The following is a 21952-nucleotide window of genomic DNA, read 5'->3' as shown; positions in this document are numbered from 1 at the left end:
GATGTTACCAATCCAGATATGTTCAAGTTCAGCTCTCCATCTTGGTACATGGACACATGCACAACTGGTATGGAGGTCACAGAATTAGAAAGTTCTACAGGATTTCGGCTTACAGCAGAGACAGCAAAGCCTGGCCCTTGGTAGAAAAAGTTCGCTGTGGCTCTGGTGTAGGCCAGTGGCTACAGCTCTGATTTGACCCCTAGCCTGGGAACCTCCATATGCTGCGGGAACGGCCGAAGAAATAGCAAAAAAAGACAAAAAAAAAAGAAAAGAAAAAGTTTGCTAACCTTAGTTTTAAGTACAGTTAGGTGGATTTTCTGTCACATCATATTGAAACCACGGCAAAATAATACAAGTATATTTAGGCTACTTATTCCAGTTCCTGGGTCCTCCTAGTAAACTCCTGGTAAGATTATGGGTGCAGCTGCATACATCATCCGGTGGGCCATGGACGGAATCCAATACCTACTTAATCTATAATCTTATACCACAATCCAGTCATGCCAGCTCTTTCCCAAGTTCGTGACTAAGCCATGCTCTGTCTCAATAGGAATAGCACATCAGCATTCTGGAACATTCCTCTAACACTTGTCTTCCCCTTGGCTAGCTTCTACTCATCTTTTCTAGCTTGGCTCAGAGGCCATTCCCTCAGGAAAAGATTCTCTGACCCACCAAATAGGTCATGTCCTATTTTATGGTCTCACAGAATGCTAAATTTATGCATCATAGCACTTATCAAAAATTATCATGAGGCATAAAATCGCACAATGAGTTTTTATTCTCTCCCTTCCTTTTTAGAATAAAAGCTCCACAAGTTCAAGGGCCATTTGTCTTGTTTTTCTATATCCCCAGTGCCTAGAACATTACCTTATATGTAAAACACACCTATTAACAGGTGAACGAGGAATAAATGAATGGAGCATGTAGTACCACTCATACTTGGAGCTGTCTGAAGTCCTGTGTCCTTTACTGGACCATGTCCATCTTTCAAAAATAAACGACTCCAACATATTAGGCTGGTGTGTTTTATGTGAGTCTGAAAGTATCCGGATAGGCATGCCAAGATCTGGCACCATGGCCCCCCCAAACCAGCCAGCACACTCCTCATTTGTCTGCTATGACATGCCAATTGCCTAATCCATCCACAGGGTGCTCTTGCATTTATGTTTGTCAGTCTCTGCTCACCCACAGAGGCAGCTGTGCCCCTCATCAGCTATGGGCTCTTAACAGGCTACTTTGGTTTTCTTATCTATAAAATAAGTAAATTAGAGACATCCCCTCCCAGTGTGAAGAGGCTATGTAAACTTCTGCCTAAACTCAGACACCTCACAGAGGTAAGGGGCAAAGGCGGGACACCTTGAGAAGGAAGATATGATCCCTGTAGGCCTCCTAGCAGAATCCACAGAATGTATACCTGGGACAGCTTTAAACCTAGAGACGGCATTATCTTTCTCTTTTCTTTTTAAAGAAACTGTTCTCTGGAGTTCCCTTGTGGCACAGTGGGTTAAGGATCCAGGGTTGTCTTTGCAGCACCTCGGATCACTGCTATGGCGAGGCTTTGATCCCTGGCCTGGGAACTTCCAACATGCCACAGGGGCAGCCAAAAAAAAAAAAGGAAAAAGAAACTGTTTTCTGCTTTAAAATCAGGAGAAGAACAGCATGAGCCCACTCAGTGCCTGTTCCTAACCATTCAGTGGAGCTGCAGGCCAGTCCTCAGTGGTGGGCTAAGGGCTCCATCTTCTGCAGGAGCAGTTGGGCAGGCACAGGAGCACCTCTGTCTCCAGGCTCCTCTGTGACCTTGGGAAGAATAGCAGAGGACGAGGGAGCTGGGGCAGTCCGGTCACCCTGACGTTCCTCCCTGGTCAGGGCCTTCTCAGGAGGCCTGCTCTTCCTTGTCCATCACCCCAGTACCTCTGTAGCAGCAGAGACCATGGTGACCTCCCACGGGGGTTCACGAGGGATGGTACCTCCCGGCCCCACATCCCCCCCCTCAGACCCACCGAGTGATCGCCCTTGCTGCTGCAAGGACAGCAGCATGCACAGGATGCAGAGGAGAGTCTGTGTTGCAGGGAGCAGTGGGAGGCTGGTGGGCAGCCCTGGGTTCAGGAACCACCAAAGACGTGGCCCTGGAAGGCTGCTTGGACCTGGTTAGTGAACGTGCCAGGAGAGAGGCAGCAGCAATAGGGGTAGCTCCGTGACAGCAGCAAACTTTGGAACAGCCCTCTGGCCAGTGTTCCCAGAGGATATGACACTGATCAGCCAGTTTTTAAATGGTGACAACGGCACAAGCCATCACAGAAGCTACTCCCACATCCCCTTCAGATCTTCAATATAGAGCTTTTCCTTTTGTAGATGTGCTGTTCCACTTGGAAGTAAGTCACAGTCGGTGCCACCTAAGTGGGTTCCTGCTGCAAGGGATTTGAGGGCATCCTTTTCCTTCATCGCTAGGACACCAAAAGCTCTGGACATTGTGAGAGTTTCCCTTGAAGTTATAAGATCCCAGGACAATGACGTATGGATCCCTCTCTGAGTCAGTGAGGAAAGGCTGCATCACCTTTCATTGGCAGGTCTGAAGCTTTCTTCATTCATCAATAGGAATGAGATCTTGACAGCAGAATGGATCCACAAGGAAAATGTCACTTTTGGTTATAATATCAAGTTGCTTTCTTTCCTTTTTTTTTTTTTTTTTTTTTTCTGTATAGGGCCACACCCATGGCACATGGGAATTCCCAGGCTAGGGGTCGGCTTGGAGCTACAGCTGCCGGCTTACACCACAGCCACAGCAACGTGGGATCCATGCCGTGTCTGTGATGTACACCACAGCTCACAGCAGTGGGGGCTCCCCCACCCACTGGGCGAGGCGAGGGATTGAACACGCATCCTCATGGATGCTAATTGGATTTGTTTCCACGGCGCCACAGCAGGAACTCCCTATAATATCAAGTTTCGTTGAGCCTAAACCACAGTTTGCGTCTCCCTCTCAACTTAAAATTTCTGCTTTTCCCAACATCTCCCACAGTGCAACCTTCGACAGAGGTCTGAGTCACGGGCAGGAATCTTCAGAGGGGAGTCAGAATGCGTGTCTGGTTGTGTTCACCTCACCTCTATCGGAAGGAAGAGAAAGAGGAAGGGAGAGGAAAGCCCTTTCCTGGGGCTGCTGCTGCTATTTTCGGTCACCCTCAGCCACCTTTGCCTGCCTCTGGACCCCCGCACCCTGGTCTTTGGCCAGTTGCACGTGTGGATTACTTGGACAACCTACACACTGTGACATTTATGTGAGTGACACAATCCAGCTGATGTCTTGCCCTCCTCCCCTCCCAGCTTTTGCAATTACCCCACTGCTGTTTCCTGCTGGGGTAAACTTCAAGGAGCTTTAAATCCAGTTACCTTCAAGGCATCCTTGTGGCTCCACGGAGAACTCAGGTGTCCCTCCTATGCTGAAGAATGGCGCCTCTGCTCCTTTTTCTCCTCGCCCTGCTGCTGCCAACTTCTCCTCTGCTCCCACGTTCAGGGAGCTCAGCCAGGGCTCACTGGGTTCACAGTTGCCCCCCACCTCCAGGGAAAGGATCATGTGTCAACCTTTCGAGAACTTTCTCAACTATGCTGCTTGGGCGGCAGCACCCCATGGGCCTGGGAATGACTCAGCCAACATCCAGAGAGGAGTGAAAAGCCAGGCTCCTCTTTTAGCCATCAGCCCTGATTTCTTGGAATGGTTCTCTTAAAGCGACTCTCATTTGGCCTGAGAAATCAGTAACTCATGGGGAATGAAGGAGAGATGACACAGCAGTCTCTGGTCAACCAACGACTCATTAGCAAGAAGTTCCTACTTAAGCAAACTGAATTTGAATTTCTTCTTTTCTCTTATGTAGATAGTGGGGTGTTGCAAGGCTACCTGGTCTAACCTGGTCTAACATCTGCATAGGTACCCAGCATCTCCACTTTAAAATGTGAGGGTTCTTTCAGCTTTGCAGCCCTAGCCCAGAGTGCAAGACAAAAAAGCCCCATTTATCATCCTGTTAAATAAATTTAAACATATATAGTATTTTACTAAATTTGGATCATATAGTTTATAACTTGATTTTTCTTTTCTTTCTTTTTTTCCCCCTCTTTTGGCCACCCCACAGCATAAGGAGTTCCTGGGCCAGGGATCAGATCCAAGCCACAGTTGCAACCTATGCCACAGCTTCAGCAATGCCAGAATTTTAACCCACCATGCCAGACCAGGGATTGAACCTGTGTCCCAGTGCTCCTGAGATATCACAATGGGAACTAACTTGCTTTTTCTTACTTAAAGATGTATTACAAAACTTCCCATACTCCTAAATGTGCTCTGAAATGTTATTTATTTATTTATTTATTTATTTTGTCCTTTTTTTTTTTTTTTTTTTTTTGCCATTTCTTGGGCCGCTCCTGCGGCATATGGAGGTTCCCAGGCTAGGGGTCTAATCGGAGCTGTAGCTTCCAGCCTATGCCAGAGCCACAGCAACTCAGGATCTGAGCCGCGTCTGCAACCTACACCACAGCTCACAGCAACGCCGGGTCGTTAACCCACTTAGCAAGGGCAGGCATCGAACCCGCAACCTCATGGTTCCTAGTCGGATTTGTTAACCACTGCACCACGACGGGAACTCCCTGAAATGTTATTTTTAATGCCTGTGAGATGGAGACAAAGAATCCTTCATAGCACTGGTAATATTTGGGCTGGGTCTAAAAAGGTGAGTCAGAGTTTTTTAGGGAGGGAAAAGGGGAAACTCCATATTAAAAGATAGAGAAGCCAGAAAGAACATCAAATGTCCTGGGAACTGGGAGGAGGAGGAGGAGAAGATTTGATTTACACAATCCTGTGAAATTTGAAGGCAGGTATTTATTACTCTTATTATTACTATGATGGTTAATTTTCTTTTCAAAAGCAGAAACTGATGCTTAGACAGAGTAAGAGATCCACCAGTAGTAGAGTCAAAATTCAAAGAAAAAAAAATAAGCTGGAATGGTTTAAAATATGTCTGACACATAAAAAAAAAAAAAAGACTTACGGAAACTAAGAGGAGACTGAATATAAGAAGGAAAAGAAGAAATCAAGGAACCCAGAGTTCCTATTGTGGCTCAGTGGTTAATGAATCTGACTAGGAACCATGAGGTTGCGGGTTCAATCCCTGGCCTCATTCAGTGGGTTAAGGATCTGGTGTTGCTGTGAGCTGTGGTGTAGGTCGAAGACGCAGCTCGGATCTGATGTTTCTGTGGCCGTGGTGTAGGCCAGTGGCTGTAGCTCCGACTAGACCCCTAGTCTGGGAACCTCCATATGCTGCAGGTGTGGCCCTAGAAAAGACAAAAAAAAAAAGCAATCAAGGAACTCAAAGTCATGACAAGGAGAAGAGGTGCCCTGAAAGTGAGAGGGCAGAAGGGGAAGGAAAAATTCTCTCTCTGTTCCCAATTCGATCCTTTTGTCCTCCAAGAGGCTTGGGAAATTGACCACTGACTTTCCTCCTCTGACAAGTAAAGCATAATAAATGTGTGCTTTTCTTTTTTTGTACAAATGTGAAGTCGTTTCCAGAATTAGCCCTGTCCAAACTGTTAAAATCCCCAAGTTCCCAAATTCTCTCAACAGGAAATAAGCAGTGGACATCCAGATGTTTCTCCTCAGTGTTTGTCTGTGTAGTGTTTACATTGATCTTTCTCTTGTCGAATCATGACTTTATGAAATGCATTATTATAGTGACTGGTCATATGCACAAAAGTCCTAAGAAGGGGGACTGAGGGCAGCATGGGTACAGGGTGGCATGTAACTCCTTAGCCAATGATCCATCTCAGTGGATCTCAGCAATAATCCATTTGCTGGAGCCATACTTCCAGCAAATACTCTGAGTTAAGAAATTCATTCAGTATGTAACTTGAGATGATTTCTTTTCTCTATGAAGAGAATTCACACAAGGAACAACCCTTTGGATGGTTAAGAAGGAAAAGGATCTGCCTGCAAATAATGCAACCTATCAAAGTCTACGAATACCAAAAGGGTGTCTTCCTCAGGAAGACAGGTGAACAGAGGATGGGATAGTGAGCTGTCACCTTGGGTATCGTTAGTTATCTCTGACCTTGTGCCAGGGACTGGGCTATAAAAGGTAAGTGTTTGTACCTGTTGTCTCTGCTAATTCTCAGAACAGTCCTGGGAAGAAAGGACTTTTTTCCTACCCTGTTTATAGATGAAGAGACTGAAATCCAAGAGAGGTTAAGAAACCTAAAATGTTAGACATCTATTAAGTGGCTGAGCCAGAAATCCAACCTAGGTCTCGGTCCAAAGAGACTATGCATTTAATTCACCATTATATTCCGAGAGCAATGAACCTGATTCCATTAAAAAAAAAAAAAAAAAAAAGAGGGGAAACTATTTTGTTCTGATTCTCCAGGGAGGAGAAGAGATTTTGCCTCAGTTTCTAATAACCCCACAACTATCTGCTTTTCCGCTCTTAAAATGATTTAATAAGGTTATTTCTCTCCCTTCCTCTTTGGCAGCTATTTTGCTTAGGCCATGGGGTCACTTTTGATCACTTTTCTTGCCTTGCTTTTTGGCTGCCACTGTTTCATTCTTTCAATCCCAAAGAAAGATATGAAAGGCAAACAGCATATACTTGGCAGGTGACAGGGGTTAACAATAGAAAAACAAACAAACAAACAACAAACAAAACAAAACAGCTACTTGATTGGATCCCACAAGCCTTTCTCCTGCAAGGTAACAACTTGAGACCCAGGAGATAACGTATCAGACTTTCAACTGATATTACATTTGATTATTTGATCTTTTTTCTTCCTCTTTAACTGTGATCTTAACCACAAAATCCATGCCGTTTGCCCCACCATTAAAGGGAAGGAGGGAAAAAAAAACCCAAAGATAAACATTACCAACTTTATTTGGATCTGTTATGTCTCATTAGCAATTTTATGGTTTTGGTATGGAGTAATACTTAATACAGAAACAGCATTTGCTCTTTCTATTTCTTTTTTTAACTGAATGTTTAATTGTTTTGTCCCCTTTGGCCTCGCCAGAGAAAGGCCTACATTCTCCATACACATACTGTACGTGAGAATGGGCATCAACAAAAGTCCAACATCTGCTCACCAGACCTGCCCCTAAGTCGTCTTCTTAAGCACCAGGGGAAGCATCTCAAGTTAGTCTCCAGCTTGACTTTGCAGGAATGCTGCAGGCTCCTCTGCAGTGTTTTTGCCTCTCACCTTTCCTGGGAGTTTATGGGGGGCTTTGAAGTTCCTCTGAACAAACAGGGTCTCTGTGTTTCACTTATTGCTGGGCCAACCCTGGGGCCTTGGTTCCATCAGCTCCTTATTAAGTGTTTAGCAATTTCAGTTTCCACCTTTTGGTCTTGTTCACTTTGCAAACATCTGGAGAGAATTAGCTCCCAGGCCCTGTAACATACCCATTTTGTGGTTCTAGGGAGAATTGTGCACTGGGGGATGTTGTTGCCCTTAATGAGCTTTCTTTATGGTGCTTAACTGTAAAAGGTACCCTCGTTAATATTAATAGACAAAGAGAAAGTGAGGCTGTTCCACCTCTATTTAGCTCTTGCCTTTTGGACTCTATATGAGAACTTCATGCTGAAAAGGAAAGAATAAATATCACCAGAGTGGGAATGAAGTGGAAGATAAAGGAATACATCGTAAGAATAATAATAACCATAATGTCCAGGCAATGGAAATGAGTAGAAGTCTAGCCCTGCCCAATTCAGTATGCTAACTGCTGGCTACATGTGCCTTCTGAGCACTTGAAAGGTGACTGGTGTGTGTGAGTGTGTGTGTGTGTGTGTGTGTGTACAGGCTTAATGTAAATATAAAACACGCTTTAGATTTGGAAGACTTAGTATGAAAAATGCAAAGTCTCAATCATTTTTATACAGCTTATATGTTGAAATGATAATAACTTATAGATATAAGGTTAAAATTAATTTTACCTATTTGTTTTTAGTTATTTAATGCAGCCATTAGACATTTTAAAAGCATGTACATGGCACATCCTGTGGTTTGTAGCATGTTTCTACTGGACTGCAGTCCTTCTAAAGGACCAGACAAATGATTTAACAGGATAGGACTTGGACTTGCAAGAGTCCCATGACTGGGAATCCATGTGACATTCAAGTGAACAGGAGAGGCGTCAAAAGAAGTATTAAGAAAATGTCATCTGGGAGTTCCTGTCGTGGCGCAGTGGTTAACGAATCCGACTAGGAACCATGAGGTTGCGGGTTCGGTCCCTGGCCTTGCTCAGTGGGTTAAGGATCTGGCGTTGCCGTGAGCTGTGGTGTAGGTTGCAGACGCGGCTCGGATCCCGCATTGCTGTGGTTCTGGCGTAGGCTGGTGGCTACGGCTCCGACTAGACCCCTAGCCTTGGAACCTCCATATGCCACGGGAGCGGCCCAAGAAATAGCAAAAAAAGACCAAAAAAAAAAAAAAGAAAATGTCATCTGGAATCGCAACAAACAGGAAAAGGTGGCTATCAGAAGCTACTGATGGGTAAACCTTTTCTCAGTACAAAATTCTAGAATCAATTTTTGTGTGTGTGTGTGTGTGTCTTTTTGCCTTTTCTAGGGCCACTTCCCATGGCATATGGAGATTCCCAGGCTAGGAGTCTAATCAGAGCTGTAGACGCTGGCCTACACCAGAGCCACAGCAACGCAGGATCTGAGCCGCGTCTGCAACCTACACCACAGCTCACGGCAACGCCAGATCCTTAACCCACTGAGCAAGGCCAGGGATCAAACCCGCAACCTCATGGTTCCTAGTCGGATTCGTTAACCACTGCGCCACGACAGGAACTCTTCTAGAGTCAATTATTAAATACAACATTTACAAGCAAATTAGAAAACAAGTAGATGAGTGAAAGAAACTGGCTGAGTTCACTAAAAACAGGGCATACCACATTAAGTTCACTACCATCTTTGATGAAATGATTGCACTGACAAATGTTGAGAGTTATGTAAACACACCCGATTTCAGCAAACTCTTGGGCATAACTTCGTATGACATCCTTGAAGACAAATTTCAGAAAATCACATTGGTTAATAGAAACTAGGTAAAACCACAACTGGTTGCATATTTGTATTCAGTCTTGAAAAATTATCTATAGGAAGACCTATAGGAGAGGTCACATAACTAAAATTAATTAAATCAACATGATGGATACCAAAATCAGTACTTAAAAAATAATACATCAGAAATGAGACTATGACATACGACCACCATTAATGTAAAGTGCCTAGTTCATAAAATGAATTGTATAGACACTGCACAAAGCTAGCCTGGCTTGAAAATAATGCCCATGAAAATAGTTAGTGAGGACTTGCTGCACAGTACAGGGAACTCTACCCAATATTTTGTAATCACCTATACAGGAAAAGAATTTGAAAAAGAATGGATATGTGTATGGGTATAACTGAATCACTTTGTGGTACAGCAGAAATTATCACAACATTATAAAGCAACTTACTTCAATATAACTTTAAAAAATAGGGGAAAAGTTATCCAACATGATTTTTAAGGATAGTGCAAACTAAATGTGAAACATGCTTGTGGGAAAATATCATAGGAAGGAGTAGTCTCACTTTATTCTACTTACCTGGACAAAGCCATAATGTTTTACTCAGTTCTTAGATAACTACAATGATTGGGGGTGTGTGTCTTACCCATGAGAAAATGAAGGCCACACAGGGTGACAAAGAGGAGTCCCGATGGATGTGAAATGATAGCCAACACCAACACCATCACTTGGCGAGGGTAGGCATACTGCTTTGCTGTAAAATGTGGGCAGACTCAAGAACAATTAGTGGAAGTCACAAGAAATGTAGGAACAGACCATCACAAAGAAGAATTTTTTTTTTTTTTTGCTTTTTAGGGCCACACCCATGACACATGGAGGTTCCCAAGCTAGAGGTCGAATCGGAGCTGTAGATCCACAGCCACAGCAACATCAGATTCGAGCGCCTCTGTGACCTACACCACAGCTCATGGCAACACAGGATCCTTAATCTACTGAGTGAGGCCAGGGATCGAACCCACATCCTCATGGATCTCAGTCGGGTTTATTAACTGCTGAGCCACGAAGGGAACTCCCACGATGAAGAATTTTGGAAAAGTCTTGTAGCCTTCTACGGGAGGGACTGCCATTCCCACGGCATTCCTCAGGAATGTTAAAAAAGATACTTCTACACTGGAGGGAGATGGAAGTAAATGAGACCTTTAAATTTCCATTTCTAAAACTGGAAATCCTGTTGTCAGTATAGGGAGTCTTCACATACTCTACAGGTTTCTGCTCTGGTGAAATCAAGCTATGATATCATCTGGACGTTTCTTGAAAGTGATGAGGCATCTGAAATTGGACTATCAGGAAACCTCATACACACTGGCTTTCCACGAGTGTTTGGCTACGGAGATTGAAGCAAAGCCCTGCTTTGGAGTGTTTGCTAATTTCTGTGGTGTAAATACTCCTACCGCAGCAAATTTTAAGCTACCCACAGTAGCTCACAAATTTCCTGAGACTTTTACATGGCTTTCACAGCCAGCAGGAGCTAGCTCCAGTTATCTCCTGCTAACCTATCACTTAGCAGTCAGAATGAGGTGTCTGAAAGAACAAATCAATCCATCAAATGCTTGGGTGTTGTTTTTTCGTGTTTGCTGTGGGTTGTCCACTATGAAAGGTGTTAATACGTCCCCTCGAATAATGTAAGGCCAACTAGTCGGGGAAGGAAACGGCTTGGGGGAACAAAGATGAACACACATAAAAAAGAGAGTATTTTAGGACATGCACCTTGCTGACCATATAGGTCTATGCTGGTAAAGCACTGAAGGGACAAGAGTGAGTGTTTGTTGACCATTGAAACATTCTACGCGCTGTGTGAGCACTTCTCACAACTCAAGATGCATAATATTAACCCTGTAAAGTGGTCATTGTGCCCTCATGTGGATGAGGAAGCGAGCTCAAAAATATCAAGAAGTGAAGCTCGCAGTGGTTAACGAACCCGACTAGGAACCATGAGGTTGCGGGTTCGGTCCCTGGCCTTGCTCAGTGGGTTAAGGATCTGGCGTTGCCGTGAGCTGTGGTGTAGGTTGCAGACGCGGCTCGGATCCCGAGCTGCTGTGGCTCTGGCGTAGGCCAGTGGCTGCAGCTCCGATTAGACCCCTAGCCTGAGAACCTCCATATGCCTCGGGAGCGGCCCAAGAAATAGCAACAACAACAACAACAACAACAACAAAAAAAGACAAAAAAAAAGAAGTGAAGCTGAGGCCACGCCATTGGTAGGTGGGCAAATCAACACATCCAATTCATTCCACCATTCCCTTCTTTGCATCACCAGGGAAGGTGGCATTAAGACCAGGACAGTGTGGCTCCTGAGCCCTGGCTGACCCAGAAAGCAGAGCAATGGGGCCACAAGGAGGTCATGCTCCCCAAACCACTGCCCCCTGCTGCTCCATCAAACTGGCGGGGATGAGAATTTTGAGTTTTTGTTAAACACTCCAGCTGTAGGAGTTAGAGAAATAAGTAGCTCTCTGAGCCGTGGTTTCTTCTTGCACAAAATGAAAAGAAATATAATCTAATTTACACTTTGTTGAGATTAAATGTGTGAATTTTACAAAACACCTAGCACAACGCCCAGCACAGAGTGAGCAGTCAATAAATATTAAAATCCTTTCCCTCCATACAGGTGCATAGTTCTGTCCCTAGCTGGACTCTCCTATGTACATTTATGTCTTCAGCAATTAACCCAGTGCCTGGCGGAGCCCAGGTAAACTGTTTAGTCACAGCAGTGATTCATTCTTCTGAGCCCAGAAATACTTTTTACATTAAATAAAGCAAACATTTATACACATGTAAAGATCCATTCCAGCGTTCAGTAGCCAGTGTGTGCTTTTCACGGGGCTGGTCATCCCACGTGGATGGGAACATCCTGCTCAGTTTGACAGCTGCCTCTATCTGTTTATTAACTTTAATGAGGTGTCATGTCTCTGACATGATCATTCAATTCTGGGGAGCTATCCGTCCCACTACAGTAGCAAGTGATGGTGCTGGGGTTGCCACTAAGGGTCCAAGGAAGGATGTCATGCTGGAAGCTAGAGTTCAAGTGCGGGAGCTCAAGGCAAGGTCAGTCGAGGAAACAAGTGATGAAGGGCATGGGGCTGTCGGGGAGGCCCTTGGATTTTTATGATGGACCTCACATCCATCATTGAAGCCTGAGAGGATTGACCAATAATTGCACAAATGGGAGCTGGAAGCCTGAGGCTTGTCTGGGCTCCAGGGTGGTTGGCAACAGACAAAGCTCCACAAGATCAAGCAAAGGCACCCCACTGTGCCAATTCACCCCTTTCCGTTACCTCATCTCTCCCTAAAGAAGTGCTTAGCAGAGTGCGCCTATAGGCAACTGTGCTGCAGGAACCAACTATGAAATCCACGTACGTATTTTCTGTGGAATCTGGCTCTGACTTTAGCAGACAGCACGAGCTGTTGTCTGGTTTTTATTAAAGTTCATAAGTAAGAGAGTAATTCATACTCCAAAATGTTGCAGACTTACCATTTACATAGTGATACTGATTAAAAACTGTTCTGTGGTTCTCTGCTTTTCTCTGTTTTGCACAGTTTCTTTAATGGGCATGGGGTACTTTTATATTGAAAAGAATACATATTTTTTAAAAGCGTAAGAGTTCCGTGTCAGAAACAGAAGTACACCCACAGAAACCTCTATCTACAGCACTGATGAGGGAAAGTTGCCTTATTGAGGCATTTTCCCCTACTTTTTGTGGATTTGAGTGAACTCTGGTTCTGAGACTGCCAACTGAAGAATACACGTTATACTTAGAAGGATGAGTGATTGAGGTCGAATTCCCTAGCACCTAACTTCCACGTGAGTACTAGGTCAACTGCTTGGAAAGTGACGGCTTTCAAAAGCTTTCTCAGCATGGAATGACAAATATGGGACAGGTCTTGGTCCGATGGCTTATTGAGCAACAGCTGTGTGCCAGCCACTGTTCTGGGCACTGAAGGTACGGACATCATGTGTGTCACCCAGTCTAGCTGGGAAGGTAGACATGAAAACAGTGCTGTAGCTCCCAAGGGTGGCTTCTGTACAGAGGGCATAGTGCATGGTCGGGTCAGGTTTCACAGAGTCCAGGACATTTCAAAAGGCTTCCCTTTAGGGTAGGAAGTTGCTAAGCAGACCAGACATGGTTGGGTGGTGAAGGAGTGGTTAGGGGTACAGGGAATCTGGCCGGGGGTGGGGGGGTGGGGGGCAAAATGCAAGTATGGTCTTTAGGACTAACTGATTTAAAATTCTCCAAGACAAAAGAGTTCTTCTCCCAAATAAGAACTGAGGTTAATGGGCCACTCTAAGCCCCAATTCCATCCAACACCTATTAGTCCTGCCATGTACTCGTAAAAATACGGTGATGATTCAAGAAAACAACACAATATCACTGTCCAAAATCCCTTGATGAACGGAGAGTTGTCCTACTGTGATGCTTCCTATCCTTTTGTGAAAAGTAGAGTAAAATTTAAACTCTGAGGCTGCCCATAGAAGAATGAGACGTTGTATCTTAGGATTAGCATAATAAATACTTAGGTTTTATATAAGCTACCAGCGGTCCTGGAGTTACTTTTCCTGAAAGAATTTACAATCTGGACACTATCCTGCCACCTAGATAGGCGGGAAGGGAACGGAGCGTTGCCATCAAAGTTCCTTGCTGGGTTGGTGGTGACTTCCCAGTCCAAGAAATAAAAATAAATGTGAGGGAATTTTAATCTTTACTGAGTTCTGTTGAAACGTATCAAGGAGAAACCCAAATGCACAGCAAAACATCTTAAAAATTGCCTTTCCCGTCTCTCTCTAGTTGTGTGTATCACACATTTATGGCTCCCTCCTAATTCTTTCCTCCTCCTCCCATATCCCTCCAAACTCTCTTAAACCCAATGACAAGAGCACTTGTCCTCTCCCTCCCAGCTCCCTGCCCCTCTTGCTGAATTTATTCCTCCGGAGGCTGGTAGCTCTCTCTCTCTCTCCCTCTTCTAAAGTAAATCAGTTTCACCTTCCTGGCCCACTGCTCCAATCAACACCACCGTATTTTTACATTTGTGGCAGAAGTTTAATAGGCAGAATGGGGGGATGCTTTGCTGAGGCTAGAATAGCCAGGGGAATGATTTGTTTCCCTCGTCATCTGAACAGCATGCAGCTTTGGCCCCTGCTGGCAAAGTTTCTTTCGGGTGGCTCCCATATTTTAGACCTCGCTCACCGTAAAAGCATAAGGTTTCCCATATCAGAGAAGCTTACTGTAAAATGATCTTCGTGAGCCTATTTTCCCTAATTTAATAACCCTTTCCTTTTTAGTTATAGAAAATTTGAGTCTCCTTACTTCTCCAAGCTGGTTAGCACACCAATGCGACTGATGATATTAACAAAAAAGAGGCAGACTCACAGAGAAGGAACTAGTGGTTACCAGTGGTTACCAGCAGGGAGAGGGAAACAGGGAGATGCAACATAAGGGGTGTAAGAGGTACAAACTATTAGACACAAGATAAGCTTCAAGGACCTATTGTACAACACAGGGAATACAGCTAATATTTTATAATAACTATAGAGCATAAACTTAATAATTGTGAATCAGTAACTGTACACCTGTAACTTACAGAATATAGTACACAAAGTATACTTGAATTTTTTAAAAAGAATACAATTCACGGAGTGCCTGTCATCTCCACACTCCCCAAGGGCAGGGCCCCGACCCCCCCCGCCTCCGCATCCATTAGCACCATCCCTGGAAAATGCCGGGCACTCATTTCTTATTATAGTTAGTGTTTATTGAAGTGGATCGAATGTGAGCATACATTTCTCAAAGGACCTTTTAGTCCCCTGAACCAAGTGTAAACCAAGTGTCACTGACGTGAAACCTGGAGCAGTCGCCATCACATCTCATCCTGTCTCACGCTACCATCTGGGTGACCAGGAAGCAGTCCGCCCCTCTCGGGAATTCCTCCAAATCAACCCTGCAAGGCAAGGATCTTTAAAGACAGACAAAGCCACTCGTCTTTTCCTTTCCTCCCAGAAGCGGTCAGGTGCAAAGTTTTCGGACCCAGCTCCCCCGACGATCTCTGAGCCCACCCTGGCATTTGAAGAGTTAATCTGCTGCCACCTAGTGGCTCTCGGCCAACCTGCGTGACCCCCCCCCCCCCCCCCCCCCCCCCCCCCCCCGGCTCCCAGAGGAGGAGCGGGCGAGGGGGATGGGGTGGGGTTGCCTTGGTGAAGGGGCAAGGTTCCGGAGCCGAGCAGCTTTGTCTCTCCACCCCAGAGTACTAGTTAGAGGGGGTGGTTTTTTGAAAGCATATTCTCTTTCTCCTCTCCCTCCCTCCCTCCTTTGCAACTGGGGCCTGTTTCCTCTAGACCTGAGGCAAAGCAGTAGTGCAGGCTAGGATTTCTTGCAAGTTTTCCGCTGTGGGGTGCCGCAACAGCTGTGACCCTGGCTTGATTTTGATGTCGACTTCAAGGGCGCCGTCCCCAGCAGGGGGAACATTTTTACCTCAGGAGCCTATTCACTTTGGTAGCCTTGGCAGGGAAAGTTCCAGAAGCTTTGATTACACAAATACCTCTGCTAGGTACGGGCTCGTCTTGGCAACCTGGGGAGCAAGAATGTGCACGTGGGCTGATTAAACCAAACGACCGTTTCCTTGGCTGGGGTGGGGGCTGGGGGTCTTCAGCTTGGAAGTGATTTTTTTTTCCTTGGCTGTGTTGCCTGGAAACTTGGAGATTTTAATTAGGACTGGGGAGGTTTGGGGCTTCTGCAGCTGCCTGGGCTCTCCCCCAGGGTTACTGAGTGTGTGTGTGTGTGTGTGTGTGTCCCCTGCAGTGCAGGCCAAACCGGCTGGAGAAGTCGATTGTGTACCACATCAAATGCGACTCTTTATTTCAGTTGATTTCAGTCAATAACTTTTAACTTTGTGAAGCACAGAGAGGCTGGAGCTGGACAACTGGGTGAAAAGGGTAGCTGTCTCCTGATAGCCTACATCCATTGAGGGCCAGTCTTCGGAAACTTTTCTAAATGTTCCCAGGTAAGTCCTGGAAGGACTGCCCTGGGTCCCTGTCTTCCTGGCTCTGTGAGTATCAAGGGAGAAGGAAGGTGGAGGCCAACTTGCCCCAGTGCAGTTACCTTACTTTGTTAAGGAAAAAAGAACAAATTCAAATGCAATACTTTATTGACCTCAGGATCCTATAGTCACCTCAACACTACCAATTGGTTGTTCTCCCACTTGGAGATTTTGAAGAATTTAGGAGAAATGTTTTCTTTTCTATTTTTCTTTGGTAGGTGTGTATGTTTGTATTTATTTATTTTTCAACGACAAACATTATACACATATGTTCTGGCTATAAAAGAACTAGAGACAGAAGTGTAACCCTTCTCTCTCAAAGGCACATCTTCCAGTGGGAGTCAAGTGTGATCTAGGCATATTCTGGCCCATCTCCTCTCCTTCCTTTTCTCCCTCTTTTCTTTCCTCCCTTCCGTTTCTCCTGCCTTCAGTGGAAGATTCGGAGACATGGCCCCTTCCTTTATGGAGTCCATGGAATTGAGCGGTCGTGTGCCACATGCATTAGTTCCTAGATCTGCCATGACCGTGTACCGCATATTGGGCGGCTTCACCAGCAGAGCTGTGCTGTCTCCCAGTTGGTTCTTTCATACGTCTGTGAGGGCAACTCTGTTCCATGCTCCTCTAGCTTCTGAGGGTTTGCTGGCAACCTTTGGTATTCCTTGTCTTTTACATGCATCACCCAGATCTACACCTTCAGCCTCACATGGCATTCTTGCTCTCTCTGTGTGTGTGTGTGTGTGTGTGTGTGTGTGTCTCTGGGTCCCACTTTCCCTGTTTTATAAGGACAGCTGGTCATGTTAGAATAAGGCCCACCCTAACGACCTGATTTTAATTGGGTTACCTCTATAAAGACGCCATCACCGAATAAGGACACATTCTGAAGTGCTTTGGGTTAGGTCTTCCACATCAGTTCAACCCATAACCCCAGGTAAAGTGATAGGCATGTGTGCTTGGTGCTGGGGTCATACCCGGAAGGGAGTACCAAACATAAAAAAGCCAATAATGGGATATATTAACATAACTACTTTTTCCTTTATTTCTTGAAATATAATTGATTTATAATGCTGTGTTAGTTTCAGGTGTACAGCAAAGTGATTTTATGCATATATATATAAAACGCTCCCTCTCCCTCCTCCCTCTGCCCTCCCTCTCTCTATATATACACAATTTCCCTGTGTTATGGGGTAAATCCTTGTTGTTTATCTATTTTATATACAGTAGTGTGTATCTGTTAATCCCATCCTCCTACTTTTCCTCTTTGGTAACCACAAGTTTGGTTTCTAGATCTGTGAGTCTGTTTCTGTTTCGTAAATAAATTCTTTTGTATTATTTTTTAGATTCTATGTGGAAGCGATATCGTATAATATTTGTCCTTCTCTGTCTGACTTAGTTTACTTAATATGATATTCTCTAGGTCCATCCGTGTTGCTGAAAATGTCACTATTTCATTCTTTTTTGTGGCTAACATCTTCTTTATCCATTCATCTGTTGCTGAACACTTAGGTTGCTTCCATGTCTTGACTATTGTAAATAGTGCTGCTATGGACATTGGGGTGCATGTATCTTTTTGAATTAGAGTTTTCCTCTCTCCTAGATATATACCCAGGAGTGGGATTGCTGGATCATACAGTAGCTCTATTTTTTAGTTTTTAAAGGAAACTCCAAACTAATTTCCATAGTAACTGTACCAATTTACATTCCTACCAATAGTGTAGGAGAGTTCCCTTTTCTCCGCACCTTCTGCAGCATTTATTATTTGTAAATTTTTTGGTGATACTCATTCTGACCGGTGTGAGGTGATACTGCATTGTGCTATTGATTTGCATTTCTCTAATAATTAACAATGTTGAGCATCTTTTCATGTGCTTATCAACCATCTGTATGTCTCCTTTGGATAAATGTCTATGTAGATCTTCTGCCCATTTTTTGACTAATTGGGTTTGTTTTTGATGTTGAGTTATATGAGCTGTTTGTATATTTTGGAAATTAACCCGTTGTCAGTCACATCATTCACAAGTATTTTCTCCCAGTCCATAGGTTGTCTTTTCACCTTGTTTACTGTTTCCTTTGCTGTGCAAAAGCTTTTAAGTTTGATTAGGTCCCATTAGTTTATTTTTACTTTTATTTCTTTTGCCTTGGGAGATCGATCTGAGAAAATACTGCTGTAATTTATATTCAAGGATGTTTTGCCTATATTTTCTTCTCTGAGTTTTATGGGGTCATTTCTTATATTTAGGTCTTTAAACCATTTTGAGTTTGTTTTTGTATACATGTGAAGAAGTGTTCTAATTTAATTGATATATATGTGGCTGTCCAGCTTTCCCAAGACCACTTGCTGAAGAGACTCTTTTCTCCATTGTGTATTCTTGCCTCTTTTGTTGAAGATTAATTGTCCATAAGTGTGTGGGTTTATTTCTGGGCTCTCCATTCTGTTCCATTGATAAATAAATAAATAAATAAATATATATATATATATATATATATATATATATATATATTCCAAAACCATGCTGTTTGATTACAGTAGTGTTGTAGTATTGTCTGAAGTCTGGGAGGGCTATGCCTCCAGTTTCATTCATTTTCCTAGGATTGCTTTGGCAATTTTGGTCTTTCTTAGTTCCATATAAATTTTATAATTATTTTTTCTAGTTTTGCAAAAAATTTCATAAGTAATTTGATAGGAATTGCATCAAATCTGTATATTGCTTTGGGTAGAATAGCCATTTTAACAATATTAATTCTTCCAATCCAGGAACATGGGATAGCTTTCCATTTCTTTAAATCATATTCAGTTTCTTTTATCAATGTTTTATAGTTTTGCCCTAAAAAGCAAAAAAAAAAAAAAAGCTTTATACAGATTTCTGTGTATTAATGTTGTATCCTGCTGCCTTGCTGAATTCATATATTATTTCTAGTAGTTATTGTGTGGAGTCTTTAGGGTTTTGACAGTTGTATCTCTTCCCTTACAATTTGGATACCTTTAATTTCTTTTTCTTGTCTGATTGCTGTGGCTAGAACTTCCAATATTATGTTGCATAGCAGTGGTGAGAGTAATCATCCTGTTCTAGAATTTAGTAGATGCTTTTGGCTTTTAATCAGTGAGTATTGTATTGGCTGTAGGTTTGTCTTATTATGTTGAGATGAATTTCTTCTACACCTACTTTGATTAGAGTTTTTATCATCAATAGATGTTGAATCTTATCAAATGCTTTTTCCGCATCTATTTCTTTTCTGTCTTTCTCTATTTTTAGGCCACATCTTTGGCACATGGAGGTTCCCAGGCCAGAGGTCCAATCAGAGTCACAGCTGCCAGTCTATACAAGGGCCACAGCAATGTGGGGTCCAAGCCACGTCTGTGACCCACACCACAGCTCACGGCAATGCCAGATCCTTAACCCACTGAGTAAGGCCAGGGATCGAACCTGCATCTGTATGGATGCCAGTCAGATTTGTTAACTGCTGAACCACAACAGGAACTCCTTTTTCTGCAAATATTGAGATGGTCACGTGGTTTTGGTCTCTTATTGATGTGATGTTCCTTTTTAAATTTAATGTTGATTTTCATTAACATTATACACACACATATGTAAGTGTCAAGTACTTTTATAAGACTTATTATTAAAAATAGGAGCTAATAAGCCATGCAGTGCTTCCCACTCCTATTGCACACTCTCAAATCCAATCTTTTTCAAGTTTTCTGATTCTATTAGTATTTAACTATGAGTTTCCAAATAACAGACTTATGTTGCTACATGATATTTCAATTACAGATGTTATCTGTTAGCTTCTCAACATGCAAGATGGGGACTTAGCCATCTATAGGTCACACTCCACCTCTAGAGCGCGCACACACAAACACACACACACACACACACACACACACACACACACACACACACACACTTGTAGTGTTCCATCTGTCCACTATAGTGGTGTTGTAAGTCAGATCAGTAGCCAATGTTTCCTTCACCATGACTGTGTAAATGCTGTAAGCAGCTAAGTTGCATAGAATATCAAGAATACTTTTCCTTGAAATTCCCTGGTGGCTTAGTGTGTTAAGGATCCGGTATTGTCACTGCTGTGCATAGGTTTGATCTCTGGCCCTGGTGCAGCCAAAAAAAACCAAAAACAAAAACAAAACTTTTACTTTCCACTTGCTTGGGTGTCCTTATCACTAATCATATCCAAATTCTGCCACAGTTGTGTAAAAGTTTCTCAATACATTCAAACACATTAGTAGGTGTTGATTTCATTCTCTTGAGATCTCTCCCAGAGCTCTCTGACCTACTCCCACCTGGCCCTGGGGATTACATGACTAGACTATTTCCTAAGGAACCTTCCATGTGGGCCTTTCCTTTTGGACTGCTTAGATGTCCAGAGAAGACTCCTCAATCCCTTTCTTGTAGACTATACGTTGGGCTGCTGTGCTCTGGAAGGATAGTGGAACACAAAAATTTGGTCAGCCCATTAATATTCCTTACCTCCCTCTGTTAGTAGAGCAGTCTCCCACACCTCAACTCTCTCTGCATCTCCAGCTCAGAAGCTCCCTGTTTTCTGTCTCTGGAAAATAAATCTCTCCTGTCATGTACTGCTTAGAAGAAGGAGTTAAGTCACTGCATGGCACAGGGAGAGTGGGAGTGGTGGAGAAGGGCATCTACCTGCTTCTACACCCTCTCTGCCAACCCTCCCACCTGAGCCCCACCTTCATGCTCACTTGCAGAGGTACTAGGAGCACCAGTTCCTGCCCTTGCTCTCTGTTCCCAAGAAGCTCTGGGAGTTGTCCCACAGCAGGCTTCCCATGGGCCTTGTCCACCTGGTCCACCAGCTCAGTCACCAGTCCTTCACGGGCTTTGCTGTTTTCACCTTTTCCCATCTCTTTGTTTTTGTGTTAGTGGGTTTCAAGACGAAAGGAAGCTAAATACATGTGCCCAATTTCCCAGTTTTAGCTCTAAACCCATTCTTGTCCTTTCACCAGCATGTTCTGGAGACATTTTCAAACCCCAAATGAGTGATCTTATTCCTGAGCTATCTAGAAGCTGTAGGTGAGTTTGAGGAGAAGAACTTCAGTTTGCTCTATGAGATCTATGAACACGTGCACATGCAGTACACACACGAGTACAAGCTCAGCCCAGCTGTCCATTATGCATCATCAACAGCCAATGTGGGCTGAGTGTTTAGAATCAGCTCCAGGTTCTTATTTTGTTGTCCATGTAATTTTCTTTCTTTCCTTTTTTTTTGGCTTTTTAGGGCTGCATTCGCAGCATATGGAGGTTCCCAGGCTAGGGGCTCAATTGGAGCTACACCTGCTGCCAGCCTACACCACAGCTCACGACAACGCCAGATCCTTAACCCACTGAGAGAGGCCAGGGATCAAACCTGCATCCTTATGGATGCTAGTCAGACTCGTTAACCGCTGAGCCACGGCAGGATCTCCATGTAATTTTCTTACATTCCCCAATTCTCTCTTCCCACCTCGCTCCAATGTATTCTTTTTCCTTGTAAGTTTTTAAAGTTTTATTGTAGTATAGTTGATTTATAATGTGTTAATTTCTGCTGTGCAGCAGATTCGGTTATACATATACATGCATTCATTCATTTCCAGATTCTTTTCTCATATAGAGTATCACAGAATATTGAGTAGAGTTCCCTGTGCTATACGGCAGATCCCCTCTCCGATTTACTCTTGATAGCATAAAGTGTTCCCTTTAAAAATGAAAATCCTGTTGTCATATGTCATTCCCTTACTTCAAAGCCTGTGATGTCTTTTCTTTGCCCTTATGATAAAGTTCTGTACTCTACTCTTGTTCTGTAAGCGCCCCACTCCACACCCCCGAC

The 21952-nt window shown here is 43.7% G+C and overlaps 1 long non-coding RNA gene across 1 annotated transcript in view; it reads left to right on the top strand.

Annotated features, from left to right (window-relative positions):
- The first annotated feature begins 15967 nt into the window (after positions 1-15967).
- LOC125133770 (uncharacterized) overlaps positions 15968-21952 on the top strand; it is a 39691-nt gene continuing 33706 nt past the window's right edge. Inside the window, exon 1 of the long non-coding RNA XR_007136504.1 lies at positions 15968-16081. This is a non-coding gene — a long non-coding RNA (uncharacterized LOC125133770). The remainder of the gene's footprint in view (positions 16082-21952) is intronic.

The sequence above is a fragment of the Phacochoerus africanus genome, chromosome 8 (assembly GCF_016906955.1).
Source record: "Phacochoerus africanus isolate WHEZ1 chromosome 8, ROS_Pafr_v1, whole genome shotgun sequence".
NCBI lineage: Eukaryota > Metazoa > Chordata > Mammalia > Artiodactyla > Suidae > Phacochoerus > Phacochoerus africanus.
This window is presented reverse-complemented; position numbering and strand designations above follow the sequence as displayed.